Raw genomic sequence first — 12,590 nt, 5'->3', positions numbered from 1 at the left:
TTCTGTTGACCGAGAAGAGTTGGGACCGGGATCTCAAATTTTTTACAAAAGTCCTGTAGCTCATCCAAAAACTTTAGTCTTACTGTTCTTCCTTCTTTGATGCACAGCCTATACTGACGGAAACCCCCAGCTAATTTTATATTTGACTCCCTTAATTGGTCTAATAATGGTTTTAACTTTCTTCTCCAGGCCAGCGTCTCCCCGGACAGATCTGTAAACACTTGCAACGTTGCTTGTTTGTACTGTACCAGTGATCTTCCTCTAAGATTACTCTATATTTTAGCCTTGTATTTAGCCTTCCATACTTATGGACTTTTATAATAATATCTCTGGGGGTTTCTTCCCTCAGAACTGGGGGTTTCCTGATCCGATGTACTCTATCAATCTTTAACTCCTCCCCTTTATCTCGGCCCAGTAGGGGGTTAAATATTGTTCACATTATTTCCTCTAGATTTACTCCATTTTGTTCTAGTAGGGCTCTCACTCTTAAATTTTGACACTTGTTCTGGTTTTCCTGGTCCTCCAACTTATATGCAAAGTCCCTCTGATTTAACTGCAATCTCTTTACTTGTGTTTTTCATTCAGCTATCTCTTTCGCCTGTTTATCCCTCTGTTTCCTCTACTCTCCTCAAGAGATGACTCATATCCATCCAACTTCTCAAGCATTTTAAACATCTCCATTTTAGTTGGCATTTGAGATAGGCTTCTCTGTTCTTCTCTTACTCTCTCCCTTTCTAATTCCTCTCTCTCTTTGTCCCCCTGGGTCCCCTTTAGTTTGGCTAGGTCTTTCTTAGCGGCTTTCGTCCCTTGAGATTAGTTGTTAGTTGTTAAGTACTTCTGAATTGTACTTGCGTTTGCGCTTGTGCTTAGGCTCTCCCTTGGAGTTTTGGGTTCTGCTGCTCTTTGAGAGCGGCCTCTCATGTTTTACTCCTTTTTCTTTTCTTCAATCCTCTACCCCCAAGAAAAAATAAAATAAAACCCAAAGTCAGAGGACTGGATACTATGATCTATTTTGGACAAGGGAGTTTGTATCCACCTTACCGCACTTTTATCGCCCTTTGCACTTTACTGCATAGTATTTTATCTATGAGGGCAAGATTATTTTCTATTCGTTTGTCATTTAGAGGAATAGTTTTTTTCCTTTAGTCCGTCTTAATTATATCCACTTGTCATACATTAAGAGGGAAAGAAAAAAATAGGAAAACCTTTTTGAACAGAGACAGCCTACATCAATTGAGCATTCAATAGCCAAATATTTCACCTGTTTATTCAAAAGAGAAGTCAATTTTATAGCTGGGCTCCTTTAATATCTTCAGCTATTCACACTCCACCATCTCTCAGGTAGAGCCTTTTAGAACCAAAGCCCTTCTGGTTGTGTAAAATTCTCATCCATCAACAGTTCATAGGCAGACATTAAACAGTTAAACAATTCATAAGCAATATGCTAGCCAAATCATATAGGGTGCAGGGTCAGCGTTTTACCTGAGGGTTGCACGCACTGGGCTATTAGTGAAGGTAGATTTTAACATACCAGTTCTCTGCCGTTTACCCTAAGTTTAATTACTGCTTCACCAAGCTCACCAGGCTCATTAGGATCGCCGGGCTCACCACTCCAAAATTCTATCCTAGGTCTCCCGCAGGTCTATCCCTCTCAATCTCAGTCTCACCGCTCCATAGACCCATGGTCCTTCTCCTCAGCCTTCTCAGCCATAGTGTCTCACTCGATCCCTCAGGCTCCTCCCCCGTCACGTCGACATCCACCCCCCCCCGACATGTTTTTAATAAGTATACATTTCAGAAAATATATACATTACAAAATCCTATAAATTAAAAAAATATATATATAGTCTTGATAAGACTATAGTTTACTATCATATTTTATGTCAAGTATTAATGTTGCCTTCTTTTTTAAAGAAAATGCAGAAGGTAAAATTTTCATATATATATATAATATAATAATAATATTTTCAAGTAGCTAGTATTTGGTGCTTTGAATGCTAAAAGCTTCTTTTGCTGAAAACTCAGCCTTGTAAAAATTGATGATCTGCAGAGGTAGACAGGAAAAATCTATGAGTTTCATAAATCCAATCAGTTGAAGTAGAGGTTTAATAATTCATAATACATTTCATCTCACTTAAATGATGTACAGCCTGATCTCTATCTATGACCAAGTTATTTATTGACCTTTTTTAAAAAGTAATATCATACTTTATATGGCATTTTTGAAAATTGGTTATGTGGTAAAAATATGTTCGGGGGAAAACCATTTACTGTGATCATAGTAACCTCTGAAGGACACGAATACCTGTGTATGAAATAAGGGGAAAGTGGACATGTTAAGAAATCTAAATATATGATCTTTCCATAGGAAGTTATCAATCATTTAGAGATCACTTTTTCTTTATCTGACAAGCAGATCAGTTTGACAGTATAATTTATTATTGAACCCACCCAACAGCTTAAGGTGTAATTTACTAAAATATATGCTTGTTTGTTTAACATTTATATGTGTATGACAGTGACCACTTCTGCTACTATATATTATTTGTTTAATATACAGTGGGACTTACCACCCAGTGCTGACAGCCTTGGTTCTTCTTGTTGGTTCTTTTCACTCTCTAGTGTATGTCATTCAGCCTTCTTGTATAATTACTATTATTATAATAAAAGTAATGCTGACGTTGGGATTAGCTTGGATTAGCTGAAGGGCATTTCATTACATACTTTGGTCAAGAACCAAATTGCTTGGTAGAAATAGCCAGCTATAGTAGAGCTGTAAAAATAGTAATAAAAAACATATAATATTGACAAGAAAGAAACACCAAGAGAAGCCACTTTGAGAATTCTCGATGGAAACCCAGGCTATAGTATGAGCAGCCATTTTTACGTATAGATATTAATGGTGGCCATCTTCTTACAAATAATTCCCCCACAAAGCCAGCAAAATATAGTACTGACTTCATATATAGCATATATTACCCCTTTAGGCACTTTTGGTAGGTCATATTTGAAACAGAATGCACACCAGGCAAAAAACAAACAAACATTAGAATGTTTTTATGTAACTAAAAAAAAAAAAAAACATTAATATATGGTATTGACTGTGTCCACAATAATTTGGCCACAGCATTCACTTTCATTTTGTACAACGTAATAACGTGCTGTAATAGCAATACATACAATAGTTATTTTTGACAATCCAAAATAAACTTACCTCAAATATCTAATTTTATGTTGTTAGTGCTACCTGTCCACTTGCCATCACTTTCCACACCTTTGTGGATTCCCAGCATACTTTATAGCTTCTCCTCTGCTGATTTCTTTCCATTTCTAAAGACTACATATCCAATGGCACCAAGCTTCCTGTATTGACCCTACCTCATGAAATTCCTCCTCTCAGCGCCTTTGCAGTTCAGAATGCAAGCTCTGTGAATTTTAATGACACAGCAGCGCCTACACACAAGGCATAGTGAATACATGTCACCAAATTCAAAGCAGTAAATGTGTGGCGATCTTCACAAAGTAAGTTTGCGAACAACAAGATTGTTCCAATGAATAGGAGTTGGTTGGAAGTAATTGAAATACAATCAAAGGAATATACATTATGTGCAGCCCTCTTTTGAAGGGGGGGGGGGGGGCAATTAGGCATGACTGTCCCCAAACAGGGCAGTGCACTAAACCTGTAGGTAAATAAGAGAACCAGAGCCTTCGCTTAATGGAAGTGTGGTTTTGATAATACATTTAGCAATACCTCCACCCAGTACAAGGCCTCTGTGAAGTGAGGGGATTCTCTTCCTGTGAAATTAACCAGTAATCTAATCAAAGCAATTGGGAGCAGATTACCTACTGCAACCCACATATAACATTGACCATGAGTATATAAATGCACAGTTGTATGGAAATAATACAAGCTTTATATATGAATACTGCACATCTAATGTACAAAACAGGTACTATAATGTGGCCTGCTTATCTGCTATATATGAAGTCAGTACTATATTTTGCTGGTATTGCAGAAGCTGCCTACTGCTTTTCCACAAAAAAGACCAATAATAAGGCAACCTGAGAAATTAAAAGAATGGTCCACATGGGCAGATGACGGTATCCTCTTAGGGGTAAGGATATGTGGGCGTAAAAGCCTCAGGATGGATATAAGATACTGTATTGTCATACCTACCCATAACGCAGGTGGACAGTCACTATAGCTAGCTTCTGTACTCTTCACCTATAGCAGCCCCTTTTTCATAAGGCAAGCAGGCCTACTGCTACTCGGTTACCCCCAGGTCTTATACAAAATGCTATAGTGCCTGGCTACCACATTGGGGCAGGTGCAAACTGACCAAAGCAAACAGGTACTTGCGGTTGCCAGACAGGCACTTTCTGAAACTCCCCTTCTTCCAGTGTTCTTTGTGTCTCTGAGTTTTCTGGAAGGACAAGTCAGCATCTCTCTGTCTCCATCTTGTGGCCAAAAGGAGAAATTGCATTACAACATGCCTGCTACATACTTTAGGCCGGATATTTTTTTTTTCAGCCCCACTACTCTAATCAGTGGTTTCTGCTGAAATAGGCTTAATTACTTGGTCAGATCATTCCTCTATATCCTTGGATCTTGAAGTGGCACAGACTAGCCTAAGAACATGCCATTGGCATCTGAATGAATCACTCCTCTGTACAAGGACATTAGGGCTCAATTGTTCAGGTCCTTGAGAGAATTTTCTTCTGGGTTCTCATACAGCAAATGCTTATTTCTATGCAGTAGGTGCTCATTGTAATGCACATGTGCAGGATTGTGAGCATAAAAAGCTAACTAGATGGAGCTCAGCAGCTTATTAAAAATGAGAGTCTGCCTGGCCTCAGTGCGGGATTGTCTTCAGCTCCAATTCCTGTGTTCCTGGTTCCTGTATTTCTGCTTGCTTTTCTGAATTGGTACTTTGTTGCCAGCACATTACCAACTTTTGCCTGTTCCTTACCTTGAACTTGATTCTGACCCCGCACCTATCTGCCTGGCTGCTGCTGAACAAGGCTTGTGACCAGACTCCATACTACCACTTAAAGGACTCCTGTGTTTCCAAGCTTCAGCTGACAACAGCTGCTTCTTGGCACCCTTCCACTGCCCCAGCAGTCCCTATCTCCATTACCAGGGGTGCTTGGATAGGAAATGCACAAGAGACCACCCTCATCATCTTGAGATCCACAGTCAGGTAAGTGACATTTCCACTAAATACTGGTACAATCTCACAGGCCTCCACTTTATGGGAAACCCACAAAGCTTACATTAGAGGTCAAAGTATCTTAACCAGTTCATGTCTTAAATGAGACTCTGTTATAGTTAAAATAGATCTACTACAACAATTATGTACAGTGAAAAAATGGTTTTTATCTTCACCTACACTGTAGTCTTGTTGCAAAATCAGCTCAAGGCGGTTGACGTGGAAAATACTTGAAAAACTCCAATAAACCCCATAGGATGTTAGTAAATAAACGAATGCTGTGTACACACGACTGGACTTTCCAGCAGACTAGGGTCCAACGGACTTTTGCCAGGATTCCGGCTGACTTTCCGAATGAACAGACTTCCCCACACATGACAGGACTTTCCGTCAGACTAGGTCCGCCGGACTTTCCGGCGGAGTTCCGACGGACTTCCAAATGAACAGACTTGCCCACACATGGACTAAAGTGCGTTCATTTTGAGCGTGATGAGTTACGACAGAACTAGAAAAGGAAATCAATCTCGCTGCTTTTATCGGCGAGATTGACACCTTGCAAGCCCTGTTGCCTGGTATGGATTTTAAGGGAAACCCCCCTACACCGAAACAATGGCATGGGGGTCCCCCCAAAATCCATACCAGACCCTTATTTGAGCATGCAGCTCAGAGCAGTCAGGAAAGGGGGTGGGGACAAGCTACTTTGCTGATACATATGTGCGTGAGTCGGTCAGCAACTGGTTAATAGATGTGTTTTAAAACATGTCAGGAAAAGATTCCTTCACAATTAAAGCACATGCACATGCCACTATTTCTAGAGGCTAACAATGGTTTTGAATATAAATATATGCAGTTTACAAAAGTGAGTACACCCTCACATTTTTGTAAATATGTTATTATATCTTTTCATGTGACAACACTGAAGAAATTACACTTTTCTACAATGTAAAGTAGTAAGTTTACAACTTGTGTAACAGTGTAAATTTTCTGTCTCCTCAAAATAACTCAACACGCAGCCATTAATGTCTAAACTGCTGGCAAAAAAAGTGAGTATACCCCAAGTGAAAATGTATAAATTGGGCCCAATGTGTCAATATTTTGCATGACCACCATTATTTTTCCGCACTACCTTAACCCTCTTGGGCATGGAGTTCACCAGAGCTTCACAGGTTGCCACTGAAGTCCTCTTCCGCTCATCCATGATGACATCATGGAGCTGGTGGATGTTAGAGACCTTGCACTCTTCCACCTTCTGTTTGAGGATGCCCCACAGATACTCAATAGGGTTTAGGTCTGGTGACATGCTTGGCCTGTCCATCACCTTTACCCTCAGCTTCTTTAATAAGGCAGTGGTCGTCTTGGAGGTGTGTTTAGGGTCATTATCATGTTGAAATACTGCCCTGCTGCCCAGTCTCCGAAGGGAAAGGATTATGCTCTGCTTCAGTATGTCACAGTACATGTTGGCCTTCATGGTTCCCTTAATGGACTGTAGCTCCTCAGTCCCGACAGCACAAAATGCATTTTGTTTGTTTTTGCCAGTTTGCTGAATAAAGCAATTTTTTTTTTTACTGGGCTGTCTCTGAGCCAGATGTTCACTCCTTTGATCCCCTATAAATTGGTGGAGGGGGCATTGGGCAGTTTGAGGGGTCCAGTCCGATTCCATGCCCTGGGTTAAAATTGCACAGATGGTGAAGTCTTCTGAACAAGCCATGGAGGATATTGTTAAGCAGCTGGTACTAGTTAATACACAAGCACAGGCCTGCCATCAGGATGCCCAGGCCCGCCATCAGGAGGCACAGGTCCGTCAGGAGCAGATCCTGGTACAGACAGTCGCTGTGCAACAGAAAAATGCTTATTAAGTGAGCAGATAGCAGGACTGCAAAAGGCGGTGACCAGCAGGCTGAAATGATGAAAGATGATCCCGCTGTAAAGAAATACCCCCGGAAGGCAGTGCAGTGAACCCTGCAAAAGATGACGGCCTCAGACAACGTGGAAGCATACCTAGTGATGTTTGAGCGGGTTGCAGCAAGGGAAGGTCTGTCTGATAAAGACTGGGCAGAAGTACTGGCTCCTTTCCTGACCACATACCCCAACAAGCATACTGTGACTTGGCCTCTGAATCAGCATGGGATTATAAGCTCCTGAAAGCAGAAATCCTAGCAAGGCTGGGAGTGACTGTTGCTTTAAGGGCAAACCGAGTCCATGGCTGGTGCTTTGACAAGGCTAAGCCTGCCCGTGCGCAGCTCTACCACCTGATGCACTTGTTCCAAGATTGTCTGAAACCCGAGGAAAAGATTGTGGAAAGAGTGGCACTGGACCGTTTCCTGCATGGACTACCCAGGGTGTCTCAGTCCAATCCTCAGACCCTGGATGAGATAGCTGCTGCTGTTGAGTGTTACAGTTGTGTGGAAAGGTTCCTGTAGAGTCCCTCTTTCACAAGAGAGCTGGAAGATATGCATTCCAGCACCAGGGTGGCTCTCGTGATCGCATGGTGGCTACCAGGAGCACCCCAAGACCTAAGATTCTGGGGAACCGACGGAGAACCCTGTGAGGTTTGCTGTTGGTCCTGCTATCAACTGGCTCATCTGGCAGCCCAGTGGCCAAGTCAGGAAGAACCAATGGAGTGAGACATGGATTGCCGTCGCTCCATGTATGCACATGCATTGTGTGCTGCAACCAGCCTGAATCCACATGAGTGTGGGGTGCAGGTCAATGAACAGGAGGTGGTAGCGCTCCTTGACATTGGGAATGTCATCACCCTGCTCCGGTCAGACGTGTTGCCAAGAAATCTGGTACCAAGGGAACAGGTTGGGGTCTTCTGTGTGCATGGTGATGTTAAAAACTATCCGGTGGCCTGTGTGACCCTGTGTACACCAGCAGGAATGGCTACACTAAAGGTTGGGTGGTCCCAGGATTATCTCATGACTTACTAATCGGGCGAGACTGCCCCATGTTTTGGGACTTGTATGAGAAAAAGCTCAAAGGTTTCCCACAAAAAGCAAGAACCTACAGAGGTGGTAAATAATACTGTGTTGCAGGAGGCTGTTACTAAGGATCAGTACTAGGTTGCTGAACCTGCAGGAAGTAAGCCTGGTCCCCTGAAGGTGTGTGCGGGATTGGAAGTGGAAAGTACCTCCTCTGAGCCAGATATCTCAGCTCCCAGGAAGATTTCCTTACTGCTCAGATGAGGGACCCCACTTTGATCCCCACCATGGAACAGGCCACAGTCTTAAACAGTGAACCACAGCACCCTGGGGCGGATGTGCAGTTCCCCCATTTTGCTGTGAATAATGACGTTGTACCGAGTAACTAAAGTCAATAAGTAATAATAAGAAGTGTTGGAACAACTGGTGGTACCCAAACCTTTTAGGTCTAGGGTGTTACATTTGGCTCATAGTCATGTACTTGGGGGTCACCTTGGAGTGGACTACTGGAGATAATGAAAGAGACATGGGAACAAGAAGCTTCCCAGTATCTGAGTGTGGTAGAACACATCTCTCAAATGCAGGACCGAATAAAAAAAGTTATGCCCATAGTACAGGAACATTTGCAGGCTGCGCGAAATGCCTAGAGTCATGTATACAACCGATTTGCCAAGGTTAGAGAATTTAAACCAGGGATAGGGTGCTGGTGTTAGTGCCTACCATGGAGAGTACACTTCTTGCCAGGTGGCAAGGATCCTTTGAGATAGTTGAGAGGGTGGGCAAGGTCAACTAAAAAATCCATCAGCCCACCAAATGTAAACCCACCAGATTTACCGTGTCAACTTGATCAAACCATGGAAAGATAGACAGGTTTTGACAGTCAGTCTGAAGGTCCCGGAAGAACCTGACACTCAGATTAAGACGGGATTGCAGAGGCTAAACAAGGTGGAGGCTATCCAGAAATGGCTCTGTCAAGTCACAAAGAAACAGGTGCTTTCTTTCCTTGACATTGTGGGCTATTATAGAGGTTTGTCCCCAACTTTGCCAGTCTAGCAGCACCTCTGACTGATCTCACCAAGGGAAAGAATTCAATTGTTGTTCAGTGGAGTGCCGAAGTAGAAGCAGCATTCTGGCGGTTGAAGCAAGCTTTCAGCCAGGAACCAGTGTTGGTAGCTCCCAACTTCCAAAAAGAGTTCCTGGTACAAACAGATGCCTCAAAGTTGGTTCTGTACTGTCCCAGATGGTTGGGGGGTTGAGCACCCCGTTGTGTACTTGAGCTGGAAGCTCACGCCAGCTGAGAGGAATTATTCCATTGTGGAAAGGGAGTGTCTCACAATAAAATGGGCTTTGGAGAAACTCTACTCTAAACACTATTATTTGTTGGGCTGACCCTTAAAGTTAGTTTCAGATCATGCACCCCTTACGTGGATGTCCCAACATAAATACAAAAACCCCAGAATCACTTGGTGGTTCCTTGCACTACAGGACTTAAAGTTTGTAGTGGTACATAGACCAGGAAAGATACATCAGAATGCGGATGCCCTTTCCCTGGTCTATTGCCCATGGTTCGTGGTGTCCAGACCCCTGGCCTGGAACAGGGGGGTTATGTAGAGGGTCTGCAGGTACTACCCCTTTAGACTTGCTTATTGTCAGCTGGGCTGAAAGTGTCAGAGGAGAGCTGTTTGAGTAGGAGAGAGAGATACAGCAGCACACTGCTGGATTGTGTACTTGCTGGGTGAGCTTAATCACCTAAAAGACTGTAACTCTGATTAGAGCCATGAACTATTGCCTGTAAGCCTGTATGCTAAGGGACTGTAAGCTTTACCTGTGTGCCACTGGCAGCTGGTGATGTTTTAGGATGGGGGTGCAAGACCCCGCCCCTCCATGTTTGTCCCCTCCCTATTTTCATAAGCCACACCCCTTATATAATCAACATCATATACCAGGCTGCACATTAAACACAGGGCTCTGCACATCATTTACCAGGCTGCACATTATACACAGGGCTCTGCACATCATATACCAGGCTGTACATTATACACAGGGCTCTGCACATCATATACCAGGCTGTAAATTATACACATGACTCTGTACATCATATACCAGGCTGCACATTATACACAGTGCTCTGTATATCATATACCAGGCTGTACATTCTGTGTAGTAGTATGAGATCATGACATCATACTGCCATCATGGGTCACAGGTTTGACATTATAATGCAATCACGGGTCACAGGTATGACATCATAATACAATCATGGGTCACAGGTATGACATTATAATACAATCATGGGTCACAGGTATGACATCATATACAATCATGGGTCACAGATATTAGAGCATACTACGACCATCAGTTACAGGCATGACATCATACTTCAAGCATTAGTCACAAGTATAAGATCATACCACAATCATCAGTCACTGGTATGAATTCTCTGAGTTCATACAAGATCATCTGTAATTGGTGATAGCACAGGTATTAATTTACTGAGATTTTACAGGTCAAACATGTCGGTGCTGTGTTCTGCCGTCCAACCTCCAAAAAAAATGAATTTGATGAGTGGGGGGGGGGGGGAACTGGGTGGGTTATGGGTATGGGAATTTTCCTTTTTTTAAACTCACCTTTTGCATAAGTCTTCAGTTTTCATGTTGTCATGTGACACATTTGGTTTTCTGATCCTCTACAGTGATGGGCAGGAGCAAAAATCAATAATACAGAAAGCAGATTAAAAAAGTGAATGGTGTTGCGGTGGGGGGTGCTGCCGTTCTACCGCCGCAAAAAATGATTGCTGTTGATAAGCGCGGGGGGGGGGGGTTCTGCCATCTGCCCACCGAACAACATTTATTAGGTTGATAAGCAGGGGGGATGGGCTGCAGTCTGTGCCGCCGAACATCACCTGCATGAGCTTTCGTCGCTGGACTGAGCAGACGAGTGCCAACGCCAATTCAGTGGCGCTTCCCATATTGCACTGCATCCGGCGCACAGCACCAGGACACAGTACACATAAGGACATTTAAAAAAAAAATTATTTAAAGGGACATGTTTAAATAACATATTTTTTTTGGACTGCCGCTATGGACGGGCACAACTGTGTGATAAGACAGCCTGTCATATTTTTTTTGTTTTTGCCAGTTTGCTGAATAAAGCCATTTTTATTTTTACTGGACTGTCTCTGAGCCGGCTGTTCACCCCTCCAATATATATATATATATATATATATATATATATATATATATATATATATATATATATATATATATATAAAATAAAAATACAAGCTGAGTTTTTTTATAAGAGATCATTTCACTAACAGAGCATATATGCTTACATACTTTATCCAGTTGTAACATTTAAATGAACTGTCCACTGCAGGCCCTAAAAAACATATATTCTACCTTCAGTTGTCACACATGCAGGCCAAAGAATTTGTGAAAGCCAGGAGGGATATTGGTGATAGTACTTACCATAGAAGTAAAATAAATGGTGTCCAGGTCCTCCAACCCATGTGGCCACATGTCCCACTCCCCACTCTGCCCCACTAATCTTTTTAAAACCCTACTGCTCCCTCCACCATACATGTAACTTCTGGCTGCTGGAAGGCAGCTCCCTGGTTCAAGCTCGAGTCTATACACCAATGTCCACATTCAATGACACATAAATGATGTAATTCACACACTTATGATTTAGGGACCACAAGGACCACCCACCCCAGACAAAATTAACATCCTGGTGAGAAATCTGCAGTCAAATGGCCCTCACATTCCAAAAGAGGGGGTGAAAAAGCAAAATCACCACAAGATTCCATACTGAACAAAAAAACCCTGCCAAAAATGAAATAATATAGAAAATTACACAAAGATGAAATAAAAATAATCAAAAACAAAATAAGAAGAAATCAAAACAATAATAAAAAAATAAAAATAAAAACAAAATGAACCAAAATGTAGATTACATTGCTGCATAATACTGGATTACAATGGGATAAATTATCAATTTTTATTACATGTTTTATATGTTTAATTTCAGTTAGAGGATTTTGTCAAGGTGTCACTTTATTTTCATTTAACACTTTGGGAATGTTTACTAATGGGTACAAAATTACATTTTGTTGAGAATATATTGCTGAATATCACAATATCTCCAAAGATATGCTGGCAGGTTAATTAGCTCCTGTCAAAATTAGTATGTGTATGTATGAATGTGAGTTAGGGACCTTAGATTGTAAATTCCTTGAGAGCAGGGGCTGATGTGAATGTCCAATATATATGTATACATGTAAAGCAATGAGTAAATTGTCAGGTGCTATAAAACCCGTCTGCACATATGAAAAAAGGTTGGGACATTAAAGTGCTAAAAACCTCCCTTTGGAATAATTTGTCGTACTCCATATAAAATAAAATTATACTTTTATTGAATTAGTAAAAGTAGCAATGTGGGGAGCAGACAACTGCAG

This window comes from Lithobates pipiens, unplaced genomic scaffold (assembly GCF_037356315.1).
Source record: "Lithobates pipiens isolate NorthernLeopardFrog02 unplaced genomic scaffold, aLitPip1_a1.2 Scaffold_18, whole genome shotgun sequence".
Taxonomy (NCBI): Eukaryota; Metazoa; Chordata; class Amphibia; order Anura; family Ranidae; genus Lithobates; species Lithobates pipiens.
Note: the sequence above shows the minus strand (reverse complement) of the source record.